The 26,578-nt window shown below is 45.8% G+C and overlaps 1 protein-coding gene and 1 pseudogene across 1 annotated transcript in view; one reads left to right on the plus strand and one right to left on the minus strand.

The window, feature by feature from the left end:
- The window catches only part of NOVA1 (NOVA alternative splicing regulator 1), a 635,377-nt gene that overhangs the window by 75,562 nt on the left and 533,237 nt on the right, over positions 1 to 26,578 (plus strand). The window lies entirely within an intron of this gene.
- The window catches only part of LOC144782585 (thymidylate synthase-like), a 39,474-nt pseudogene continuing 36,849 nt past the window's right edge, over positions 23,954 to 26,578 (minus strand).

Below are 26,578 nucleotides of genomic sequence, written 5' to 3' on the forward strand. Positions count from 1 at the left end.
TGCCTCACAGCAGGCAACACCCGCTACTGAGGCACTACCTACACCTGCTTTGCCGTCTTTTATACCACCAGTACCTTCTCAGGTTCATAGGTCTGTCAGCATCCATACTACCATCTATCCGCACAATGCAGAGGCGAAGGAAGCGGATGCGGAATGTGAGGAAGGTGAAGTCGCTGACAACACCGATGATGATGCAGGCGACCAGGATATGACTGAATATGATGATTACCAGGCGCAGACGCCCTCTCCTCAACCTGGTACCTCGAGTGAGTCTCCACCAGTGGACATCGCCAGCTTCCATCTTTTAATGGATAAGGCGGCTCAACGTTTCAAACTCCCACGCTCTCAACGCGAGGAGGAATGTTTTCTTTACGATTTTAAAGACAAACCTTTCAAGCAGGTACACACAATCCCAATAATTGATTTTGTATGGAAAGGGGGTGTTAAGCTAATGAATGCTCCAAATTCCTTACCTGCACAGATTCCGCACCTTAAAAAGAAGTACAAGGCCCCTACAGGTTCTCCAGCTTGCCTGGTATCACATCCTAAGCCAGACTCTGTCGTGACTCAGGCAGCACAGCGTAGAGCACGTAATCCGGCGTCCCAAGTCACAGCCCCTCCGGATAGAGAGGGTCGGCGCCTGGATGCAATTGGCCGCAAGTTCTCGACCATGGCCTCCACGTCTGTCCGAGCAGCCAATGCCTTGGCCATTTTGGGTCGTTATGACCGTCAGATGTGGTCGGACGTTGCTGATTATGTGGCACTCGTTCCTGATGCTTCCAAGGCTGACGCACAGCAGATCCTCCGCGATGGACAAAGAGCTGCGGAAGAAATCATCGACTGTGCTGTCGATATTGCGAACACTGGCTTTTGCCTCCTGGCAAGTGCGGCTGCACTCCGGCGTCAAGGCTGGCTGAAGTCCACCTCCTTCCGGCAGGAAGTACAAGCCAGGATACTGGATATGCCATACGATGGTAAATCATTATTCGGATCCCATATTGATGATGCCCTTGAGTCCATCAAGAAGGACACCGATACGGCAAAGTCTTTAGGCACGCTACAATTTCGCAAGCAGTCCTTTCGAGGTGCGCGCGGACGCGGCACTTCCTCAAACTTTCGAGGTGGTCAGCAATACCGTTCATACAATCAGGGCGGCCAACGTTACACCTCCAATCAACAGCCTCGCCAACAACCCGCCAAGACATTCAGAGGAAAGTCGTCCTATCGTGGCGGAAATCAAAAACGTCAATGACTTTTGCCGCTCTCAAAGTGTTGGAGGACGAATCTCTCTGTTTTATTCCCAGTGGTCCTCGATCACCTCGGATCAATGGGTTTTGGACATTGTCAAACGGGGTCATTCCCTGGAATTCACAGAGATTCCTCCTTGCACCCCACCTCGTGGCCCACCTCCTCCGCATCTCGAGGAGCTTTACCATCAGGTCCGTCTTCTTGTACTGAAAGGGGCAGTCAAAGTGGTCCCGAAACATCTAAGAGGACAGGGTTTTTACTCTCGTTTTTTCCTCATACTCAAGAAGAACGGAGATTGGCGGCCCATTCTGGATCTGAGGGCTCTCAACCAGATTCTAAAGTCGCAGTCATTCCGTGTGCTAACATTACTGGAGGTCCTGCGTCTTCTGTCCAGCGAGGATTTTATGACCACCATAGATCTTCAGGACGCTTACTTTCACGTCCCCATCATCGCACAACATCGTCAGTACCTACGGTTCAAAGTGGGAACCATGCATTTCCAGTTCAAGGTTCTACCCTTCGGACTGCGTTCAGCTCCTCGTGTGTTCACGAAGGTACTGGCCCCGGTGGTGGCTCACCTGCGACTACATGGAATTCAGATCTTTCCCTATCTAGACGATTGCCTTCTCAAGTCTCAATGCCACCTTCGACTCGGGCAGGACACACACCTTTGCCAACAGGTGTTTCAGTCTCTGGGGTTGACCATCAACGTCGAGAAGTCACAGTTTGCACCCCTGCAAATCAGGTCCTTCCTGGGAGCGATCCTGGACATGCAGCTTTCAAAAGCATTTGTCTCTCACGAAAGACGTCTAAAAATACTTTGTCTTGTTGCACTCATTCGACGAAAACAGTCCATTTCTGTTCGGACGTTAAAATCCTTCTTGGGAATGGCCTCGTCATGTATCGCACTGATCCCAAATTGCAGGTTGCGCACACGTCCTATTCAGGAAGAACTGGACTTACAGTGGCGCCAGGTCTCCGGGTCTTTCAACGACCTAGTTGCCGTCACAGCACGTATGAGAATGAGCCTGCGTTGGTAGGCGCAACCCGCGAATCTGAAAATGGGTGTGTCCTTCCTCGACCACGCTCCGGACCTGACGCTGACAACAGACGCCTCCCTGGAGGGGTGGGGCGCTCATCTCCAGGGCCTCTCCATCAAGGGCAAGTGGTCACCAATACAGCGCAAGTGGCATATCAACAGGCTGGAATTGATGGCAATCTTTCTGGCGCTCAAATCGTTCCTCCCAGTTCTTCACGGAGAGTCAGTGCTGATCCAAACGGACAATACCACCAGTATGCACTACATAAACAAACAGGGCGGGACCAGGTCTCCACTTCTGTCCCGTTTGGCCCAGTCAATCTGGGACTGGGCTCTCCGCCATCACATCACCCTGACGGCTGTTCACCTTCCGGGGGTGTCCAATCTTCTAGCAGACTCTTTAAGCAGATCCACGTCCTCAACACACGAATGGGAACTGCACCAACCGACTCTGGATCTGGTGTTCCGCCAATGGGGTCACCCAGATCTGGACCTCTTTGCAACACCGGAGAATCGGAAATGCCCGTCTTATGCAAGTTGGCATCCCCACCCAGGATCCTGCGGGAATGCCCTTTTGATCAACTGGTGCGATCTATTCGCTTACGCTTTTCCTCCGCTCCCGTTGATACAGCGGGTACTGTGGAAGATGCGGAGGCAGCCTTGCCACATTCTGCTGATCGCACCTCGTTGGCCCAGACAAGCATGGTTTACGGAACTGCTTCTGATGTCCCAGTGCGAGCCCATTCCTCTACGTCCTCGTCCAGACCTCTTAACGATGGACAAGGGCCTAGTGTGTCATCCAGATCCCTCAACGCTTCAATTGTGGGCATGGAACCTGAGTACCTTGAGTTCGCGGATTTGAACATATCCCAGGAGTGCAGAGACATTCTAGCTCAAGCCAGAGCTCCGGCTACCATTAAGACTTACAAACTTAAATGGAAGCGGTTCTGTCATTGGTGCGTTTCAGCCAATATCCATCCGATACATTCCACTCCTGAACAGCTCCTTCCATTCTTTTTGAGTCTCGCTCAGTCAGGACTCTCTCATGCTACTCTAAGAGTCTTCTTAGCTGCTATATCTCGCTTCCGACATGATGGCTCATCATCCCTCTGTTCATCGCGAGTTATACGTCAATTCTTCAAAGGGCTCTTCCGCAAGTTTCCACCTGTGCGTCGCCCTCCGCCAGCTTGGCACCTCAATGTTGTTTTAGCTCAACTTATGAAGTCACCCTTTGAGCCTATCCATAAGGCCTACATAAAATTCATCACTTGGAAAGTGGCTCTTCTTCTGGCTTTGACCTCATCTCGTCGCGTGAGCGACCTTCACGCTTTTACTGTCAAGCCCCCTTATCTACAGTTCAAACCGAATGGAGTGGCACTGCGCACCAACCATTCTTACCTACCTAAAGTACCTACGGTTTTTCATTTGAATGAGCCTGTGTTCCTTAAGACTTTCTTTCCGGACCCTACATCTCCGGCGGAGCAACGCCTACATTCGTTAGACATCAAGCGATGTCTTAAATTTTACATTGCAAAGACTGCTCAATTCCGCAAGTCCGACCAATTATTCATTGCATATGGACGATTGCGCAGAGGACATCCAGTTTCCAAGCCGACGATTGCCAGGTGGCTTTCCTCAGCCATTGCTTTCTGCCACCAGCAAGCGGGCAGACCATTGCAGTCTTCAGTGAGGGCTCATCCTATTGAGGAAAATTGAATTTTGCCTTGTCATATGTGCCTACGTGTTCCACATCCTATGTAATATGTACATGATCGATATGCATATGTTCCCCTATGATCGATTAAAGACGCATTTATAGTTGTGTCCAACTTTAGTATGCCAGTTTCCAGTTCTCGTGAAAGCAACGAGTATTAGGCCTATGTTGCCCACGTTTTACATTATGCACGTTAATTCATTGAATTGTCCCCGTTTCTAGGCCTCAAAAGGGCCCGGACACCAGATTCAAGCTCCAATCTCCTGAACCCACTCCGAGGAGCGATGCAGCCCCCACCTGCATCCCTGACCCTTCACTTACTTCCTGCTGCGCAGCGCAGTGCCCGGCCTGGCTCTGCCTGCCTGTCTGCCAAGAATATGTTATGCCTCCAGTTATCAGTTCAGCTCTCCGTCTTCACATTCCTAAGCTAACGAACCGCATAAACATCTTCAGCTATAGTCTAGTCTTTCTGTCTCCATGTAAGAGAATTACTGTATTAATATCCATAGAAGATTCATAGCACACGCAATACATGTAGAATATATGCATGCACCAGCCTTAGTGTCAAGAAGCCTTTGCCCTGATAACTTTTAGATTCTATCAACATGTACTCCAAAACACCAGATACCAGATATGCTATAGGTACATGTCGTCCTGACACCGCAGACTTTAGTCTCCTCTTCTAGTGCAGAAGTCAGAGCCCCCAGTTCTCCCAGTCACACGTCATGGCCCGTTTGCGCGCACCACTAGGTTAAAGGTTCCAGCTGCTCAGGTAGCCCCCTCTATGTATCCACCCACTTTATGACACTTCTGTGACGTTCTCATCACATGTCTATGTGCACGCCCTGTGCACGCCTTCTTTTCACGCCCATGTGTTCTTATCTTATGCTTGTCACTTGTTACGCCTACTGTATGTAATGTAATTGTGATGTTTTACTATATATACCTTGTACTGTTAATGAGACGTGGCAGCTGCCACTCGTGCCATTCTATTTCAGGCTGTCCCGATCCTGTCCCTTCCCTTATGCCTGAATAAAGCCCGTTCGACTCAGATACATCGGATCTTGCCTCTTATTTATTGAGCTATCTGTTTTATTAATGTATTCAAAAATAGTACCGGTAATTAATTATTTATTTACCACAAAATGGCGCCCGAACAGGGACGAGCCCTTTCCCCACGCGCCGGCGATGTAACGCAGGCCCCCTGACCCTTCTACAGCCGTGACGGAACTCTACCGTGCACGTGCAGATATTTCTGCTTCAAGTCTCCCTCAGGCCCACGGAGGAGACGGAGACTGCGGTCCGGCATCCAGACGAGGCGGTGTGGAATGCGGTTCGTCCCGACCAGAGCCCAAGCCGAGAGAGCAAGGTCCGAGGTATCCGGAGGCCCACCTGTAACCTGTGTCCGAAGTTCGTAGTAACCAGACGTCGTAGCAGTCCAGTCCAGTCCGAGGCCTTCAGTTTCTGCTTCCCGGTGAGTACCGTTGCGGGGGAAGTATCTAGACAGGTTCATTAGTTTGTTCCTGGTCCGATGGGTTTGGGTACGCAGATCCAGTCCGACGTGTCCACCTAGGTGGATACGGTATGACGTGTCTCTTTATGAGACCGGTATGTTCTGTACTGTTTTAACAGTGCATCCAGTAATTCTAGTAAGTCCGTTCTCGAGAAATTCAAGTGTTATGTTTTCAGCGTATCAAGTATAATTCTGTTCGAACTGTTATTAATGTATTTCTATGTCGTGGTATGAGTGATTTGTTTGCCATTTCATTACTGTGATTATTGTGTATTGTGTTCGCAAGTATAATTCAGCCATGCCTCTGTTCTCGAAATTACGTCAGATCAGAACCAGAAAGGGGTTACTCGAAGAATCAGTTCCTGTCCCTCCTAGGGACAGTCCTGGACATTTTATGTATCACAAGCATGGTTTAAATGCCATATTATATCTAGACTTATGGGTGGATTACACCAAACATCTTGAAGAGAAATATAGATGGCCTGTATCAGGTACATGGGATGCCGAGTGCATCATACGAGTAGAAGAAGCATTATGGAAAAAGAAAGCCAGACAGTCCCAGAAAGATGCCATCGAGTTATGGCGCAAAGAATCTCATAGAAGAACCGAAAAAGAATTCAGAAAAGCAGAATTAAGTAGGGAATCCTCAGAAAAAGCCCAAGAAAGGGAACTTCTAGAAGAAGGTGAACGAGTTAGAGCAGAACAGTCAGACAGACAGAGAAATGCCCTTATTAAAGGTATGTATCCTCTTCTTGCCGAGGGCTTGCCGAAGGCAACCCCGGAAGCACCCTGTAATTTACCGCCACCATTGGTCCCGATTAAGCTACGTCATAAACCGACTGCAGCTGAAATTTTTCTTTCGTCCTACTTGGACGACACAGTCCCAGAATATGCAAATCGTATTCCGCCTGCTCACGCTCAGCACCCTGTTAATAATGTAATTCCTGTTCCTCCAGCCACTGGTCCCGGGGGTCAAGTTAATGTGCCAGTGCCCCCGGACCAGCCCACATTAGGTGTACCTGTTTTGCCAGTCACTCTACCAGCACGTACAGTACTAACTGACGATTCCAGTTCAGGAGGTGCGGGGGGAGGTGCTCCTATCATCCCGCCTCAAGTAAGACGACTGACGCCGCGAGACGCAGCGTTACAGCGTACGCCAAAAGTGGCTACATACGCAGACCTCAAGAGACTTCTTACCGACTGTATATATGATCCAGTCCCAGGCGAAGATCACATGGTATTATATTCAGTACGTTTAAGACGGGTTGCCAACTTTTTGGTCACCCTGCCTGACATGAAAGTACATTTAGACAGAATATATCATTTTGTCCGTACAGGAGAGAATCCAGGAAGTATTCACGAAGCTATGGCACACAGAAAAGCCGAGATTCAAAATATGATTTTACAGTTCTTGATTAACTGTTTAATAAGAGAACAAGATTATCCTGATAAAGACAAAGACGAGATGAAAGGTCTGACTAGGTGGAGTGACAATATAGCCGAGGGAAAACACAAGACACTAGGTAGTATAGAAAGTATGTACAAGAAAATTCGTAAGGAAATTATAAGTATACACCAGAAGGAGGAAGCAAAAAGAGCAACCGAGAAAGAGAATGACTCTTCAAGTGAAGAGGTAGATAGCGAGAATCCCTCCAGAATAGCGTATGTAGGTAGAACTAGACTTTCCGACCGACATTCATGTCTAGATTACAAGAAAGTTTTTCCTCCTCCAGTACCAGAACAGTGTTCTCTTGAACAAGTATTCCAGGCTACCGACCAAATTCTAAAATCACGAATAGGTTATAGTGAGCTTAGTACAATGCATGAACAAGAACTAGCCCGATCAGCAGTACGATGGACTAGTGATTCTACCACGTTTCCAGATGAAATAGTGGCCCAAACGTTTCTGAAACTGCCCCCAGCCGAGCAGCGTCTGGTGGGTATGTATATGATCCAGCACCTCATTACATTGTATGAGGATCAGCATTCTGATCCAGGTCCTTTACATGATGTACTGAACGAGTTACTCCAATACAGATGGAAAGGTCTAGGTACTGAATTAATTAGTGTCATTTTAGAACAGCGCCACAAATACAGAACGTTCCTGAATCCACATTTTGTTCCTGTTCCACCCCCAGTAAGGAAATCATTCTACATAGACAGACAGAATCCGTTACGAGAAGTACATCCAGTTAAGGGAGAGGGGGGTGATCTAGAACGAGTATTTGTTTACACCCCTATCACGAAAATAGAACTTCTAGAAATGAAAAAGTTAATACCCTGTCACGATAAAGACCCAGCAGGGTTCCACCGTGAATTAAAGGACATGCTCCGTATGGGAGAATACACGTATCCTGATATCATTAAAATCTTAAAGGTCCTGTTGCCTGCGGGCATATACGAAAAACTTAAAGAAAAAGAATGGGAGGTGGGAGAGAAAAAGATAGATTGGACCGCATTAGAGACTGAAGATAATACACGAATTCCAGGTACCGGTCTTGGGGAAAAAGCTAAAGCATTGCCCGAGTTATTGATACAAGTCTTGCCAAGATTACTAGCCACGAAAAAAGAAGACTGGGATGCCATCTCAGCCTGTAAACAGAAACAAGATGAAGACACTAGTGATTTTTATTCTAGATTTGAGAAATGTTTCATTATTAATAGTGGTCTGAAAACAAGTAGTGAATCGTATCCACATCTTTTTGTTACCAAGCTAGTCGAGAATTCAAGTCCACAAGTTAAAAATCGAGTACTGAAAGTCGAAAGTACCTGGCAAGCTAATACTCCGTCACAGATGCTCCAGATGCTCCAGTATCACCAGAACAGAATTAGGGAGGAGCAGGAACATGAAAGGAGACGTATGAAAGACACGAAAATGAAAGTACTAGTTGCACAGTCTGTTCCGCAAGACAGTCAGAAGAGGGGTACGAATCAAGCTAGTCATCCTGCAGCTCCCGTTAAAGGGACCTGCAATTACTGTAAACAGCCAGGTCATTATATAAACGAATGTGCAGTTCTGAAACACAACATAGCTACTGGTAAAACGAAAGAGAGACCACGTCCGCCTAGACAAGAACAGGTTCCGCAGAATTCTCAGACACCGCAGAATGCACAACAGACAGTTACAGTACCGCAGCCTATAGCTGCCACACAGCACGTTACACAGCAGATGTACCAGTACGCACAGTCAGAGTATCCAGATTATCAGTCGTATTCATGAAACAGCCTAGAGAGGGAGGTTGGCTTGCCTCTCATCGAGATTCCTGTAGATCAAGAGGGTCCCTATGTACACAGTCAAGTATTAGGGAAAGACAGAAAGTTTCTGATTGATACAGGGGCAAGTAGGACTACCATCAGTCATGACGAGGTTCCAGGGGCTCCACTCTCAGGCTCTAGAAATGTTTCCCTTGGATTTTCAGGAAAGCCTATTGTTAATGAAATATCGAAACCAGTTACTCTAGAAGTTGGTCCATTGTCCTGAACTACCGACTTGTTACTTACGAAATCATGTCCAGAAAATTTACTAGGCATTAAGACCCTGAAGGAATTAGGAGCAGTTATATGCTGTTCCCCAGAAGGAGTACGATTGTTTTTGCGAGATTTTAAAGGTCATTATGAATTACGTGATTTTGATCCGAGATTATTGAATGTACCACAGCATTTATGGGTGCAAGGTCCAACTGATGTAGGTTGTATGCACATCACACCCCATCGTGTCACCCTGAAGAAAGGTGTTGTATTACCACGAATCCGACAGTACAAATTGCCCTCTGAGGCTGTAGCAGCCTTATCCAAAATTATTGACGAGCTAATTGCTCAAGGAGTAGTTGTAGAAACTGACTCCAATGTATGTAATTCTCCTATCATTCCGATTCTGAAACGTGCAGATCCCAATGCACCTCCAGTTTATCGATTAGTGATTGACCTTCGAGAACTTAATAAATGTATCATACCCCAGTACCCAGTGGTCCCAGATATTTCTTCCCTATTGACAGCCATTGATTCTGAAGCTACGTTCTTTACAGTTATCGATCTCAAGAACGCATTCTTTAGTGTCCCCATTCATCCAGACAGCCAGTTCCTTTTCGGTTTCTGTTTAAATGGAAGAAGCTATAAATTCACACGAGCTCCTCAAGGTTTCACAGAAAGCCCTAGCATTTACAGTCAAGCACTTAAAAGACAACTAGACAATATTCACATGCCAACTGACACTGCTCTGCTCCAGTATGTCGATGATCTACTGATCACAGCCCGTTCTGAACGTGACTGCGAACGTGCGTCACTTACGGTCTTGTATTTTCTGGCCGAGATGGGGCACAAGGTGTCCCCTTCCAAATTGCAATTCTGTGTCCAGCAAGTGGTCTACCTAGGACACTTACTGTCCAAGAGGGGTAGGCAGTTGACACCTGACCGTATCCAGTTAATAGCAAATCTTCCACAGCCCAAGACTCAGAAGGAGGTACGAGCTTTTATCGGCCTCACTTCTTACTGCAGACAATGGATTCCTCAGTACGCATATCTAGCCAAGCCACTGATACAGTTAACGACACAGGAGGCAGCCGTATCGACTGTCCTCCCTTGGACCCAAGAACACACACTTGTTTTCAATGAGTTAAGGAAAGCTTTATGCCAAGCACCTGTTCTAGCAACACCAAACTACAGTAAGCCTTTTACACTTTTTGTCACTGAACGTGATGGTACTGCATTATCTGTTCTCACACAAGATCAAGCAGGACAATACAAGCCTTGTGCTTATTTTTCTAGCACATTAGACCCAGTGGCCCAGGCTCTGCCTGCGTGCCTTAAGTCAGTTGCAGCCACAGCTCTAGCTATCAGACAAAGTGATTCCATAGTGTTAGGACACTCCCTGACAGTACAAGTTCCACACTCCGTGGAAGTTCTTTTAAACCGAACCCAGACTCAGCACTTGACAATTGCACGTTTAACAGGTTATGAACTGACACTGTTTCAGCCACACATAGAAATCAGACGCTGCAACATTTTAAATCCCGCTACACTGTTACCCTCAGTTACTTCCAATCCTGCCACACATGACTGTGTGGAAGTCGTTAACACCATGACAAAGCCAAGACAAGACTTGACCGACATCGCATTACCTGATCCCGACCTGACACTTTATGTGGATGGTTCATGTATGAGAACAAGTACAGGAGAACTAGTAGCCGCGTATGCAGTGACTACTGACACTGAAGTTATAGAAACACATCGTATTGACACCCTGTCTGCCCAAGCAGCAGAGCTCGTCGCTCTGACCCAAGCCTGCATACGAGCCAAGAACCTGAAAGTAAACATATACACAGATTCACGTTATGCATTCGGAGTCGTACACGATTTTGGAGTACTCTGGCAAGAAAGAGGTTTCATGACTTCTCATGGAACCAAGATTCAGCATGGCCCCCTCATTCAAGCTCTGTTAGAAGCAATACATTTACCGACAACTATCGCTATCATGAAGTGCAGGGCACATACTAAAGTCACTGACATCATTTCCCAGGGTAACGACCTGGCAGATCAAACAGCCAAGCTCACAGCTCAGACTCCAGATATTCCAGTTAACACGACACAGACAGACATTCCAGATCAGACTACTTGTATGACAGTTAAGGACCCTACACAAGACGTACTAGATATACAGTCACATGCTACCCCAGAGGAAATCAAGAAATGGTCTGAACAAGGAGGGGTCCAGACAGATCAGGGATGGTTGACGAAGGGAAAAGCCACATGGTTTCTCCCCGACTCTATGGTTCAAGTCATTATTAACACTGCACATAGTCCAGCACACTTAGGAGAAAAAGCCATGTTAGACAGTATTCAGAACCTTTGGTTTAACAAGCATTTACGAGCCGCAGCCAAGCAGAAAGTGCGTACCTGTATGATATGTTGTCAGTTAAATCCAGGTAAAGGTGTCCCGGTGGAACAAGGTGGATTCCATCCTCCTGACCACCCTTTTGAAGTCCTCCAGATGGATTATATTCAGATGGAGCGATGTCGAGGTTTCAAGTATGTCCTCGTAGTTGTATGCGCTTTGTCCAGGTGGACAGAAGCCTATCCAGTTCCAGATTACACTGCTGCGACCACTGCCAGGCAGTTGGTTCGTGAGTTTTTCCCCCTCTATGGAATTGCCTAGGGTCGTGTATTCAGATAACGGTCAGCCATTCTCATCCGAACTCATGAAACAAGTATCCCTTCTGTTAGGGTACCAGTGGAAGTTCCATTGTGTACGACATCCTGAAGCAGCCGGTCTCGTAGAGAGACATAATCAGACTCTGAAAATCCGAATCGCCAAAGTATGCGCAGAAAAAGGCGTAGATTGGATGGTAGCCCTGCCAGTCGCCCTTTTCTATATGAGAATGGTCGCTCACTCCCGTTCAGGTCTGTCCCCTTTCGAGGTAGTGTTCGGTCGTCCCCCAAATATGTGGGGTACACCTAGACCACGTACAATTACAGATGTTGACAGTAATATGCTGACAGATTACTTGGTCTCCTTGATGTCTGCACTACAATCTTGTCGTTCACAGGTTGCCGCTGCTTTTCCAGACAACACCGAAGTGAAACCGCACGAGGTCATACCAGGCGACCTAGTCCTCGTGAGGAATTTTGATCGTTCAAGTCCGCTGGAGCCCCGCTGGAAGGAGCCCCGACTTGTACTACTAACCACCAGGACTGCCGTGAAGCTGGAAGGCAGGAAGGGGTGGTTGCACTCCAGTCATGTAAAGAGATTCCATGGACTCAAACCAAAGACTGTTTTCAAGGACTGCCCCGTTCTCAAGGACTGCCCAGACACTGAATCTAAACTTCCCCTGTTAGAGAAAACTCCGCAGCAGGAGTATAAAGATAAGCTTCGGTCTAGTAAGTCAGCCAGTTTAATTGTCTAAGTCCCTCTCGGGTGAAACGGTTAGACAGGTTCCTGACATGTATGAGATAGACCCACACAGTGAGAGAGTTAGTCAAAACTCTAAGAGAATACGATACTGTAAGAATCTTCGAAGTCGATGTATTATTACTTTATTGCTTTTGTTATTTCTGAGTCTTATGGTTACCTGCATAAGTTATGCCTTACATTTATGTTTTCCTATTAATTCACATGTACATATGTTTTCTAATGCTACAGTAGAGCACACTTTTAGTGACCTGCCTCCTCACGAGTTATCCTATCGTCTTGCCATGCGCAACAATACTTTTATCCGTATGTTACACTATTCACACCAGACCAGCAATGCCACTAATTGTTGGGTGTGTGGTCGACTCCCCCCTTTTCAGACACCGAAGGGAGTTCTGCCACTCTTTCCCTATCCGTTTTCACATAATGGTTCGTGTGGAGCATGGTCCACGTTAACGTCATCCTCAAATGATATGTTTCTTCTGAATCAGACATGTTTTCCAGACAAGGAAGGTCCTTCCCATAGAACAGGGTTAGATCTAGAAAATGAAGTATATGATCTAGGTAATTATTCCTCGAATTTCATGGTTTTGAATGTTCAGTCCGAGACTACTCCAGATTTGCCTGCTATTTCAGTTCTACCCGTGAAAGGTGAATTATGTGTCAGAAAGAATGGTTCCGCACATGTAGGTCATAGTGATTGTACTACTGTGGTCGAGTATAGTGACAGTGGGAAATCTATTTTCAAAGCCTCACGTCATTCTTATTTTGTTTGTGGCCAGACCGCATATGTTCGTCTGCCCCTAGATTGGGATGGAACATGTTACATTGCCTTCCTACTGCCACCAGTTTTTCTAGCCCCATCCGATTATCACAGAAACACACTTCTAGTACACGTTAGACATAGAAGGGAGACTGAGTCCCCAATTGTCGATCAGACTGAAACTGCCTTAGAACAGTATCAAGACTTCAATAAAGGTTTCTTTTTCTTCATAGGTCCTGTCCAGAATAGTAAGCTAATACGTAGGCTAACCAGAACCCTTGAAGCAGTAGTGAATGAGACTACTTCCGCTCTAGGTAACTTAACCGAAGAACAATCTGCTATGAGATTTGTCGTGCTCCAAAATCGTCTCGTCCTTGACGTCATACTGGCCGATAGGGGAGGAGCTTGTAGAGTCATCGGATCTAGTTGCTGCATTTTCATTCCTAATAACGCACCGTCTGTTTATTCAGCTATAACCAGACTTCATAAAATAGCCCATCAGTTACACCAGAATCCAGGCACCTGGACATGGTCCGGTTGGCTCTGGAATATAATATCTGCCTGGGGATGGAAAGTATTATCATTCCTGGGTATAGCAGTAATGATCATATTCAGTTGCTGTCTTTGTTTACAATGTGGCCCTGCGATTTGCGGCTTGTGTGCTACCTCTTGTATTCCTAGTCCTAAGTCCCGTTCCAAGACAATTCGAGACGAGCAAATGATGTTATATGAACAGATAGATGGTATCATGAATATTGATGTTTCCTGATGGAAACGTAGGGCACAAGGAGGGAATGAGGAAAATTGAATTTTGCCTTGTCATATGTGCCTACGTGTTCCACATCCTATGTAATATGTACATGATCGATATGCATATGTTCCCCTATGATCGATTAAAGACGCAATTATAGTTGTGTCCAACTTTAGTATGCCAGTTTCCAGTTCTCGTGAAAGCAACGAGTATTAGGCCTGTGTTGCCCACGTTTTACATTATGCACGTTAATTCATTGAATTGTCCCCGTTTCTAGGCCTCAAAAGGGCCCGGACACCAGATTCAAGCTCCAATCTCCTGAACCCACTCCGAGGAGCGATGCAGCCCCCACCTGCATCCCTGACCCTTCACTTACTTCCTGCCGCGCAGCGCAGTGCCCGGCCTGGCTCTGCCTGCCTGTCTGCCAAGAATATGTTATGCCTCCAGTTATCAGTTCAGCTCTCCGTCTTCACATTCCTAAGCTAACGAACCGCATAAACATCTTCAGCTATAGTCTAGTCTTTCTGTCTCAATGTAAGAGAATTACTGTATTAATATCCATAGAAGATTCATAGCACACGCAATACATGTAGAATATATGCATGCACCAGCCTTAGTGTCAAGAAGCCTTTGCCCTGATAACTTTTAGATTCTATCAACATGTACTCCAAAACACCAGATACCAGATATGCTATAGGTACATGTCGTCCTGACACCGCAGACTTTAGTCTCCTCTTCTAGTGCAGAAGTCAGAGCCCCCAGTTCTCCCAGTCACACGTCATGGCCCGTTTGCGCGCACCACTAGGTTAAAGGTTCCAGCTGCTCAGGTAGCCCCCTCTATGTATCCACCCACTTTATGACACTTCTGTGACGTTCTCATCACATGTCTACGTGCACGCCCTGTGCACGCCTTCTTTTCACGCCCATGTGTTCTTATCTTATGCTTGTCACTTGTTACGCCTACTGTATGTAATGTAATTGTGATGTTTTACTATATATACCTTGTACTGTTAATGAGACGTGGCAGCTGCCACTCGTGCCATTCTATTTCAGGCTGTCCCGATCCTGTCCCTTCCCTTATGCCTGAATAAAGCCCGTTCGACTCAGATACATCGGATCTTGCCTCTTATTTATTGAGCTTTCTGTTTTATTAATGTATTCAAAAATAGTACCGGTAATTAATTATTTATTTACCACACTATGAGGGCGATGTCTTCGTCCACCACCCTGTTTGCTGGTGTGCCACTTCATCAGATCTGCCGTGCAGCGACATGGTCCAGCAGGCACACTTTCACCAAACAATACTGTTTGGATGCCATCAACGAAGCGGATACTGTACTGTATTATTTTATGATAGTACTGTCTGGTTTTATGCTTCTTATGCTTAGCAATCTCAGTTTCTAGGAGGTTACTGCTTTCTATTCTATTCAAGCATGTGAATCTATGAAAGACACCCCTAATACTGGAGAAGAACAATTGTTACTTACCTGTAAACAGGTGGTTCTCCAGTATTGGTGTCTTTCATACATTCACATGCGACCCACCCTCCTCCCCTCGGAGGCTCTTTCTCCTCATACGCTCTTAGTTACTTTGTGCTACGAAAATCTGAGGGCTTGAGCTTCTGAGGAGAAGGTTCTAGAGGGTGCTGGCGCCTGATTGGCTGCAGTTTGGACTAACATAATGACACTAATGTGTTGCAAATTATTTTTCTCTTTGCCTTGCATTCCTATGTAGGAATGGGTTTTAGAGGATTTCAGTGTATTTCCTTTCTTTTCTTGTATTATTATTATTATGATATGTATATATATTTAGCATTTATTGCTATTTTATTACCGTGGGACTCCCACTTCGACGACGGGGAATATTCAAGCATGTGAATCTATGAAAGACACCAATACTGGAGAACCACCTGTTTACAGGTAAGTAACAATTGTTCTTCTCCTCTGAACAGTTCCTGCACGCCCTCACCATTTCCCCGTAAGGGACAGTTATTTTGACATTTCGGGTGGAAGCTATCAGCATGGAGTAGAGCATTGTATGATGTACTTTTCCTGTGCATTTTGCTGCAAATCTTGTCCCCATATATGTTAAGTTCTACATCTAGGAAAACAATATGTATCATATCAAAACGCGCAGTAAATCTCAAATCATAGTCATTGTCATTTAAGTATAAGAACTCCTCCAGTTTACATACCGAACCTGTCCATAGTAGTAAACAGTTCTCAATATACCTTCTACAGTAGTATATCTTGTCAATCCAGTGCCCACCACTAGGGCCCCAGATCCGCTCCGCCTCAAACCATCCCATAAAGAGATTGGCAAAAGAACCTGGAACCCATAGCAGTCCCAAGTATTTGCCTGTACCATTTGTTGTTGAACAAAAATACATTGTTTTCCAATATCAATCGGGTCATGTCAAGTAACCTTTCCATATGCTCAAAATATTCTACAGGTCTTCTATTCAAAAGGGATCTTAGAGCCAAGAACATCAGATTATGGTGAATATAACTATAGAGATATCACATCTAGGGTCACAAGTATCATCCCTGGTTACCAAGTTAGATCGTTTAATAAATTTAAAATATGCTTTGTATCCTGTATATAAGACGGCAAATTAGCCACATATGGTCTAAAAAATGTATCTACAAATTGAGATAGTCTTTCCATGTGTCCCCGTATTCCCGATTCAATCGGTCTTCCGGTGGTCTAGTAGGAATTTTATGAATCTTAGGAAGTGTGTATAGGCAGGGGAATCTTAGGCGATTAACCAACAGGTAAAGTTACTCGTCATAACTTAATAGTCCTCTCTCATACCACTGTTTAAGTACTTTGTTGATCTTGCCCGTTAAAAACTGTATCGGATTCCTATCCAGTCTTTCATAGTAAAGAGTTTTAATTAACTGTGACATGATTTCATCATCATAATCAATCTTGTTCATAAGGATGATGTTCCCACCTTTGTTAGCTACCCAAATTATCAGGTCTTCTTCATCCCTTAAGGTTTTCAGTGCCTATCTCTAGGGCAGTTAAGTTGTCACACCATGGGTATAGTCCCCTGTCCCTTTTCCCTTCACTGATTTTGTCTATCTCATGATTCATAGCTTTAAAAAAAAGTCTATGTTGTTACCTGAAGTCAACGGGGGAGTCCATTTTGATTTGTTCTTAAGTCCACTCTCCTTACTCTAGTCCGTACTTAATTCCAAGTCCTCTAGAAGCTTGGTCATGGTCATAGGGTAATTTTCATTTTCCGTCAGTGATAATAGTGTCTTGGTGTCACTCCTCGTAGTCTTTATACTACTGTGAGATTCTCTTGTAGGATTTGCAGCAAAATACTTTTACAATTTCAGTAGTCTTACAAACTTATACAAATCAACTTTAGTTGAAAACCAATCACAACATGTCACTGAACAAAATCCCAAACCTCTTTTCAACAATGCAATCATTTCTGGTGTTAAAAAAAGTCAGACAAATTTATCACATCAATTTGGTTCAAAGTTTCAGTATCTCTAATGTTTATTGTTTCTTCCAAGAGCGTGTCCTCATGCCCCTTCTTTCGTTTACATGCTCCCTGTCCCCTTGTTACTCTCCTTGTCTTTGTGTCTCTATTTATCTGCGTCTTGTGGCCGTATCTCGATTGCCCATCCTTATCTGGCATACCTCCTTTAAAAACTATTCGGAATCGCCTGGTTGGAGGGTTCCTCACCCTCACTGCTTGAGATATTACTGGATGAGGTGCGTGCTTCACTATCAACTGTAGAATCCTCCTTTCTACCTGTGGATGAATCTTTACTGACCAGATGATCAAAAAGCTTGGCAAATGTAAAAATGTGCCCATTATTATAATCTATTTCATCGCATCTGAGATTCCTGGCCTTTCTCCGCTTTATCTCATCCTGTAATTTTGTCAGGAACTTTATTGTCATTGTACTACCTTCTCTGGAGGGACTATTTGGTGTGGAATTGGCAGCCGACCTCTCTTCCCTTGGAGCACCGATACATTTTGCATCAAAACACTTGCCCTCTATTATTATTGAGCGCCCACTAATACTGTAACTTGCCTGGTTGCCAATTGGTGTTGTTTTTTTACAAAGCCATTCTGGTCTGGGTATATCAGATGCGGCATATGTTCATACAGCAAGCCCGCTAAGACCTTGTACCGAATATTATTATTGGACCAGACCAGCATAGACAACATGGTAAGAGGTAAGCTCCAACAGGTCCTTGTCTGGCTTTGGAAGAGATATTAATAGAGATTCATGCAACGTGGGTGGGAGCAGGACCTCCATCTGGGCTGCCTGGTATAATTCAAGCAGCTTGGGAGCAAGGTGGTGTTTGTATGCCTTAAAAAATTAGATGGGGAATCTATCGAGCCCAGTGGTCTTGTTGGTCCTCGTTCTCCTTATGGCCCCCATTATCTCCTACATAGAGGAGTGTTAATATCTTCCCTGTGCAAAGGAGTCACCACCGTGAGGGTTACGGAGGCAAGCAATGACTGTATGGCATTTACAAGCGGTGGATTATAAAGGACCTGATAGTGTGCTGTGAATGCCTCATGAATATCCACCTGATTGGTGGCCAACTGCCCCAGGAGTTTTGGATTACAGTGATTGTTACAGTTGTTGTGGCACTACGCAGTAACTATGCTAATGAATGACTCCATTTACCCCCTTCTGGGTGCAATTTTGCTTGATATGCACGGAAATCCAGGCAGAGCAATTGCCTAATGAGCTGAGCATGCCTGTTCGATGCCTCTGTTAATGCTCCCAGCATGGTCCTCTTGTGCCACAGCTTCTAGCATACTCAAGGACTTATCGACACCCACCAGGTCTTGCTCCAGGTCAGCCCTCACCCCCACAACTGTGCGTATGCAATGGCCCCTGAGAACAGCTGTGCACTCTTCCCAGTCTATTTACAGAAAAGTAGAGGTACCCCAGTTTTTGGACATAAATGTGAGAGGGACTCGTCAGTCACATGTTGGAAAACCTGTTCTTCCAACATTTTAGACTGCAACCTCCAGGTGGGGACGGTCCGGCGCGGTGCTCCCCACTCCAACTGCAATTGCAAAGGTTTATGATCTGAAAAAAGTCTTCCCTAAATTTTAAGCTCCCATTACCAGAAGTTTGGTAACTGGGTTACAGAGTATCTGGTCTAGTCGGACTCGCAAGTCATGCGGGAGAGAACAATCGAAGTCCCTAGAGTCAGAGTAGAACGAGCTCCAGCAGTCCAATAAAGACCATTGTTGTTGCAATCATTGGTTAAGATGGGCTGCAGATATCACTACCAGGGAGGTTGGGAGTGGTGGGTGTGAATGATCCGGATAGGGGTCAAGTACACAATTAATGTCCCCACTGAGTATCCACGGTATGTGGGATCATGGAGAGATGTGAAAGAAAGAGTGGTTGTGCCACATTTGGGGCATATATGCTTCCTAAGAGGACCCCTTGGCCATCCAGCTGGCCCTGGAGTAACACATGCTACCCCTCCGGGTCGATCTTGGTACCCAGAAGTGGAAGGAGACTCCCGGACTAACCCAGACCACAGCACCCCTAGCAAATCCAGAATACGTGGTACATAAACATTGCCTTCGCCAGCGTTTCTGCAGTCTGGGATCCTCCCTACTCACCACATGAGTCTCCTGCAATAATGCGATCTGCGCACCCTTCTTTCTTAGACATTGTTGAACTGCATGTTTCCTTCTTCCAGTGCCCACACCCCAGACATTCCAAGTAATTATGTTAATTCTAACCATGCAGACATATTAGCAAGATGTTAAGACCTCGTGATTGGTGAATTGTATGTTCAATACTTTTATGATTCATTTTATGTATCGAATAAAGTTTTTGAAACGAAACGATTGGTGAACACACGGCTAGACACAGGAACTATATTGCATGGAAAGGAAGAATCTCACTGCATGGCTCAACAAACAGCTGCAGCAAAATCCACAACTCCCTACCACAGGCAACATCAGAACATGTGATGGCCCAAACGGATCACTGAAAGAATATCGACGGACAGAATATCGACCATCAAAAATATCGTTGAGAAAATATCGACAGTCAAAATATCGAGTTTCTATCTACAAACAGGTAAGTACAAAAATATCGAGTTAAAAATATCGTTTACAAAAATATAGTTGTAAAAAATATCGTATTCACTAAAAACAGTGTTACATTAAATTAATATTAATAATTAATTACTAAAAGATACTTAAAATTACTTAAATTAACTTATAATAATTAAATAATTAATGAAAGTTAAATAAATATTTTTTTATTTCATATTTATTAAACATATATATATAGTAATAAAATATAATAAAATAATACCCAAAAACTGAAAACTGACCCTGAACCCTAAAAATACCCCTTTACCCAAAAACTGAAAACTGACCCTGAACCCTAAAAATACCCCTTTACCCAAAAACTGAAAACTGACCCTAAACCCTAAAAATACCCCTTTGCCCAAAAACTGAAAACTGACCCTGAACCCTAAAAATACCCCTTTACCCAAAAACCCAAAACTGACCCTGAACCCTAAAAATACCCCTTTACCCAAAAACCCAAAACTGACCCTGAACCCTAAAAATAAAAACGATATTACTTCACTTACCTTAAAAACGACATTTTGGCTGTCGATATTCTGTCCTGTCGATATTTTCTCCAAACGATATTTTGGAGTCGATATTATGTCCAAACGATATTTTGGAGTCGATATTATGTCTGTGTACCGGCCCAAACAAAGGAAAAACTTCCCCAGATATAGAATGCTCCTGAGTGCACACTGGTATGCACTAACTCTATCGAAGAGCTAAATGAGGGAGGTTGCCAGCACTTTGTCAGGCCTCGCCACATCTGGACTAGTAGTTATGGCTGTTCCAAGTTCGTTAAGGGAGACCCATTACAGTTCAGTCAACATCTTGAAACTTCAGAAAGTGACCACAAACGAGGCTCCAGAGCAAATTGTGCAATATCCACACTACAATAGTCACAGGATTTCTTTCACCATTTATGGCGTCACAGCCAATAGAACTATAGGGGTGGGTGATGAATTCCATTCCACCAGCGGAGTTCGCAGAGTTTTGCTCACTCTCCGCTCTTTGTTGAGCGCCGCATTCCGAAAAACTCTGCAATGTGACTGGGAGCTGATTTTTTTCTCTCGTGCAGCTCATCCAACATTAAGTTGGTTAGCGTGAGCAAGGAAAGTCATACGCTAGACCACCTCCCGGGGAGATTTCTCAACACAGGCAGTCGATGGCAGGTCATGGCAAGTCGCTACCGCTTGAGTTGAGAAACCTGCGGCTGGCACTGAGGAAGCTGCAGCTAGAGTAGAACATCTACTTGAGCAGCAGAAAGAAGCAGCACCCTCTTCTGCTTTCCGTGGTGCCATTTGCGCTGACTTTACAGCACGGAACAAACTCCCAGAGCTAAAAATTAGATTGAGCAGCGCGACTTACTGCGCTTGTGGAACCCCACAGAGCACAGCAGAGTTTATTTTAGCACTTCATGGAGTTCCTAGTAGCAAAACTCCATAAACCCTGCCCAGGCCTAGTCCATACTGTCTGTGAAATGTTAGGAATAAATGTTAGAGACCCCATTTTCCGAATCGTGAACAGGCAGTGATCTGCAGTCCACCCACAAGGTACCAGCTGTTGCTAAAGCCTGAGCTTGCTGCTCCTTAGCCTGTTCCGGAGTAGAATCCCCATGTATCTCAATGCCACCAGCACCACGAGCCCTCTGTTTTCTGTGGTGCAGGGTCTTGGGCACGCATCGGCGGGGGGCAGGTGAGAACAAGGCTGAGTTCTCATTTTGGTGCTCCTCCGCCCACTTCCAAGCATCTCCCAGTTCTTTGAAGAAATAGCTTGTGTAGCTTACCATCACTTTGAGCCTGGCTTGGAGAAAGAGGGAATAGTGAGGCCAACCTGTCGCAGTTTGCGCTTCACCCCCAAAAATGAAGCCCTGCAGCTCTGCAGGGACATAATATAGTCAAGGAAAATGAACAACAGTGAATTTTCATAGTGGAGCAGAGCAACCTTCCTGGCTCCTTGTAAGAGGGTGTCTTTCTCCCTATAATTAAGAATACGGGCCACCTCAAGCCTGTGGAGGCCCCTGCCTGCGGCCGGCGTGCAGGGGAATGGTGGGCATGCTCAATCAGGAAGTGTGAGGATAGCTGACCCAGGGTGACCTTCTGTGTCACCCAGGTCTCAAACAACTGCACAAAATCATTACCTTCTGCCCCCTCTAGAAGGCTTACTATACAGAGATTGTTCTGGTGCAAGTACTCTTCAGAATCCTCTGCGCATGTCTCCAAGACCCGTAATGTCTTGGTGAGGGAACAAACTTGACCCTCTAGCTCCTTTACTGACGGACCCATCTCAGTGATCTTGTGCTCGGCGTGTGTACCGCAGTCTCCCATTTTCTGATCATCCCCTCACAGTAGCCCCAGTTCGATTGATACTGCATCTACTCTAGCGCGCAGATCTTGTCTTGCGTCTACGATGGCAGCAAGTATTTTGGCAAGTTTGTGATCTGTCTGTGTTGTTGGCAATGGCGTGTCTGACAGTGTGGCCCAGTTAGTACCACCTTCCATATCATCACACTGAGGCTGCTGCTGCTGGGACCCTCTCCCTCTGTGCGCCCAATGTCCCAGGGCTGCCCGTGGCTCAGCTGGGCACCAGCCAGCGGAGTCTGCTTTAGAAGAAGTTTCCAAATTCGACGTAATCAGCTTTGCCTTATCCACCAGGCCCCCATACACATATGAGCTTGCCAATGGGGTGGCACAAGAATTCCTCCAAGGCAGAGAGACACAAGCCCCATAGGAACTGCACCTCTGAAAATAGACAGCATGGGTGTGTCAACTCATCTGGCTCCACAGTTCCCCGGTACCACACACACCATACTATCCAGAGAAGTCACTCAGTCCAGTTATATAGTGGGGCTAGCCAGACCCGCTGTAGGCCTGGCCACACCCCTTACTCCTCGCTATGGGAGGCATGAGCAGTTCCAGCTTCACCTCTCCAGGGTTACTCCTGCTGCACCAGTAAGGGCTCCAAAACGGATGGGGGTGGGGCTAAGGTCTGCTCTCACTGGCCTCCTCTTCCCCCAATCCGGCAAGCAGGTATCTACCATCACTGGGCTACCATCCTTTCAGTCTATTCCTGCACTGCCAAGTCCCCCATCCGGTGGTGGCCAGTGTCCGTCAGTCTTTTCAAGCTGCCAATAGGCTTCTCAGTGCTGCACACATCAGGTATGGCGGCATGCAAGCGTCTTGTTCACGCACTCGCCTGCACACAGAACATGTATAAGGACGAGGCGACAAAGAACAAGTTCCCCCTCACCACAACCTCAGGTGTGTGGTCAATGTGCAGGCCCCCGGAGCACTCTAAGCTACTCTAGGTGCTGTGTGCACACCTACAGCACCTCCTGCCACTCCTTGTTTGGCTCAGGAATCCGTCCCGATCACCACAAGGAGGGCCTTCAACTGTGACAGCGGTGAAGGGAGAATAAAAGCAAGGACCAGGCACAGGGAGGGGAGAACAAACTCCACGAGCCACCAACCTTCTTCACCCGGCAGTATTCACTAAGGTAGGCCTCGGTGTCCTCCAAAGCAGAATACTGCCTGCTGGAGCCTCACGTTCTCCACTTTGGTCCCGTACCTCACAAGCAGTCTGAGCAGCTGAGGGGGGGAGAGGTGCAGACTGTCCTCTGCACTGCCGGTCTTGCTGTGTGACATAAGAGCCCTACACAGGCCACCTCATTCTGCTCAAGTCCCGGGACGTCTGAGGCCTCCGTCGCGGCTGAAGGACACCAAGTTGGCACATCCTCCCCTCATGAAACTGCCTCCTCCTGGTAGGTTGCAGAAAAGGGATTAAAGTACCCCACCAGTTTCCACTCCCCAATACATCCCCAGGACCCTTCCAACGGGTGCTGATGGCGGTGGTCAAAGACGGATCCTGGGTCTCCCGTCGGAGCAACACTAAAACCCATCCACCATCTCGCCTTGTCTGGCCACGTTCCCCCAGCTATTTCATTTTAATGGCTGGATGTGTATCATATCCTACGATTTTGTAATCTCTCTTAAAATCATCGATATTTTCAACTTTGCAGAGGATGGTCAGTTTTGGAAAAGGCCTTGGTATCCTCTAAAGCTGCACAATTAATGGTACAATATGATTAAGATATACATGTGCATCTCCCAAAGTATGTACAAAATCTGTAAGCTTCAGGCCTGTTACGTGGGTAATCATATACGTGAGCAGTGCATAACTGGCAATGTTGAAAGGCACTCTCACTCCCATGTCTCCAGATCACTGACACACCTGGCATGACAGTTTACCATTCTGCATGTAAAACTGGCAGAGGGCATGGCAAAGGGACAGGGTCATGAGGGGAATATCTTTAGGATTCCAGGCACACATGATGATTAATCGGTCATCTGGATTGGTCTTGATCATGTCAATTAACATTCTGCATCTGGTCAACTTTCTAGCTTGTGTAATCTGTGTGCATATCTTTGTACTCAGCACCAAAATGACTCCACTGGAAGCCAAATACCGGACCCAAGTCACCTTCTTCCCTGGAGGGGAAGTCCTGCTTATCCAGGAACTACCTTGATCTGTTGCCATCCTATATCTTCACACCATTTTAAGAAAGTTCCTTGGCATTTGTCGAACACCTCATTAACCACAGCAGCGCCTCAAGTATGCCTATCCAAAACACTTGCCTGGTTGTCAGCAGAGGAAATTGATCTTGCAGGTTGTACCGCGCCTGCATGCCAAACAGGGAAATAGTGCTGGTACCTGTGCAGTCCTCCTCGGGGTGCCTGGCTGACAGGATCTGCTGGATCTGGCCCAGGTACTGCACCTCCTTGTGCTGGACAGCCTCTTCACCACCCTACTGAGGGCATGAGGTCTGCATCATCGTACTGATTCATTTTGAAGCTGTTATCTGTGAGTAGCGCACCAAGCCACTCTATATAGAGGTTGAAGATGACAGGTGACAGTATGGAACCCTTGGGGACTCTGCAGGTGCTACAGATCTTTTGGGACCTGGAGGTGCCCTCATGACCAACATGGTTTGGGTTGGAAAGGTGGGTCAAGAACTAGTGAGGGACATTGCCAGTGAATCCCATTTGAGAATCGAGTGCTTATGTTGATAGGATGGCCAACTGTGTTGAATGAAGCGAGGTCAATCAATATCAGCATGCAGGGATCATTCTTCATCTGTGGTCAGGAGGGCATCGTCATTAATGTGAAATGTGGCAGTTTCCATGCTTCATTGTGATCTGAAGCCAGACTGGTAGTCACGCAAGAAATGGTTATCATTAATGTGATTTTAAAGTTGAACATAGACCTGCTTTTTTATTGATCTTAACAGTGAATGGTAGGGTACTGATGGGCTGGTATTTGTGAAGGTGCTCAGGGTCTAGTGTAAGTTTCTTTAGAAGTCGTATGATCTGCCTTGTCTCAAGAGTTTCTGGGAAGGTGCCTTGCGGGAGGCAGATATTGACAATGGTGAGTAGGGGAGAATAAGAGGGTCCCTAGAAAGAGCCTTGGTGAAGGACAAGGATAGGACATCATTTTCATAAAAAGTTGCGTATGTCGGCGAGATCTGCAAGAGATAAGGGTGTTGAAAGCTCACCATTGTGGGACTCTACAGGAAGTTGTAGCCTTGGGACATGAAGCAGGCAGTGCCATATTTGAGCCAATGGTTTCCAGTGCTCAGCGCCAGCACTTAATTGTCAAACCCAGCTCTTATGACAGTCTGACACATGGCAGTGCTCTTTGTCTGATTTAGCGAGGAGAACAGCAGTTTATTAATTCAATATATATTAAAAATGACTAATACCTGACACCAAAGCCATTCTTATAGCTTTCAGGGTCACGAATAGTGAGAACTGCCGCACGTGTAGTAGTGTGATAGTTATTAGTTATGTTGTTAATGTAATTGACAGCACTGACAGTGGCAATGGGTATGTGGAAGGGCCTCCTGACGAGGGCCCTGGCAGTTATAATTTTACAAATTAAACCATGGCAGCAGGCTGTGTGTTGTCAATATGCTGCGAATCTCCTGTATTTTTTCAAGCGTTATTTTATCTATTGCGAAGTATTTGAAGGATCTGAAGGTTTGGTCTTTTCTTCCATGTTGACCTTGGTTTGTTGGTAGGCCACTGAGCAGGTAGATAGGGCTGGACGAGTGGTTGGTAAATTAGTTGTTTTCCACATTGAGTGTGTGTAGGACACTGGCTCTGTATATGCTATGCCAAAGTGAGGTATAGAGTCCAGGGAGTCCCCAGAGGTATAGCATAGGGTAAATTAGATAAGTACTAAAAGCTCTCTTTGTGGCTTTTTGGTGAGCAGTTAGGTTTATCCAGAGGGTGTGTTAAGCATGTATTGTATTCACTCAAACAAGGACTGAATACATACACTCAGAGACAGAATCTAGACAAATCAGGTAAGTATAAAAAAAGGTATACTTATGTTTTATTTTAGAACGAAGCAGAACTTGGCACAGGTAAGTAAAATATACTCTCATATGCAAGACTGTAATAGGATATGTAGTTGTTATTGAAGTTGCAATCTTTACAGGTTTGTATATGCTTTGAAAACAGTTTAAATTATACAGTAATTATTTTCAGATTACTTTTT

The sequence above is a fragment of the Lissotriton helveticus genome, chromosome 9 (assembly GCF_964261635.1).
Source record: "Lissotriton helveticus chromosome 9, aLisHel1.1, whole genome shotgun sequence".
In the NCBI taxonomy this organism is placed as follows: domain Eukaryota; kingdom Metazoa; phylum Chordata; class Amphibia; order Caudata; family Salamandridae; genus Lissotriton; species Lissotriton helveticus.